Raw genomic sequence first — 1006 nt, 5'->3', positions numbered from 1 at the left:
GTAAATGATATTTTATGTAGTGGTAGCTTTTGAGTATTTATCTGATGAATCAATGTCTTAAAATAAGTCAAACCTGGGCCCGGCGTGGCCTAGCAGCTAAAGTGCTCGCCTTGGATGTGCCAGGATCCCATATGGGCGCTGGTTCTAATCTTGGCAGGCCCGCTTCCCATCCAGCTCTCTGCTTGTGGCCTGAGAAAGCAGTTGAGGACAGTCCAAAGCTTTGGGACCCTGCACCCCTGTGGGATACCCAGAAGAAGTTCCTGGTTCCCGGCTTCGGATAGGCGCAGTACCAGCCATTGCGCTCACTTGGGGAATGAATCATCGGACAGAAGATCTTCCTCTCTGTCTCTCTCCTCTCTGTAATAAAAATAAATAAATAAATCTTAAAAAAAAAAAAGAAACTAGTGGTTTAAAAAAAAATAAGTCAGACCTAAGACTGATAATGTAGTTTAGTAAGTATCAAAATTAGGGGTATTAGAAATTGTTTTTGTGCTTACTTCGGCAGCACATACACATACATTGGAATGATACAGAGATTAGCATTGTCCCTGCACAAGATGATTTATGAGGCATTCCATAATTTTTAGCAGAAAAAAGAGAAAGAAATAGTTTCAAGGGGAGGCACTGTGAGGTAGTGGCTTAAGCTGCTGCTTGCGATGTCTACATCCCGGAGAGGAATTCCAAAGCCCAAATCCCACCTCTGCTTCCAAACCAGCTTCTTTCTGGTGCGAACCTTGGGACCGACAGCTGATGGCTAGAGCGTGCGAGTCCCTGCCACCCATGTGGGATATGCAGCTGGAGCTCCTGGCTCCTGGCCCCAGACTAGCCCAGCCCAAGCTGTGGGCAGGCAGTTGGGGAGTGGGCCCAGTTCTCTCCCACTGTTCCTACACACACACACACACACACACACACACACACCTCTATTGTTTAAGAATAAGTAGCAAACATAATGCTCTATTATTTCTAAACATCTTTTTTTAAAGATTTATTTATTTATTTTATTGGA

At 44.6% G+C, this 1006-nt stretch overlaps 1 pseudogene; it reads left to right on the top strand.

The window, feature by feature from the left end:
* The first annotated feature begins 489 nt into the window (after positions 1-489).
* LOC121164414 lies at positions 490-584 on the top strand (annotated as a pseudogene).
* Positions 585-1006: the final 422 nt, after the last annotated feature.

Source organism: Ochotona curzoniae, unplaced genomic scaffold, assembly GCF_017591425.1.
Source record: "Ochotona curzoniae isolate NIBS_2020 unplaced genomic scaffold, NIBS_Ocur_1.0 contig_66, whole genome shotgun sequence".
NCBI classification, from domain to species: domain Eukaryota; kingdom Metazoa; phylum Chordata; class Mammalia; order Lagomorpha; family Ochotonidae; genus Ochotona; species Ochotona curzoniae.
This window is presented reverse-complemented; position numbering and strand designations above follow the sequence as displayed.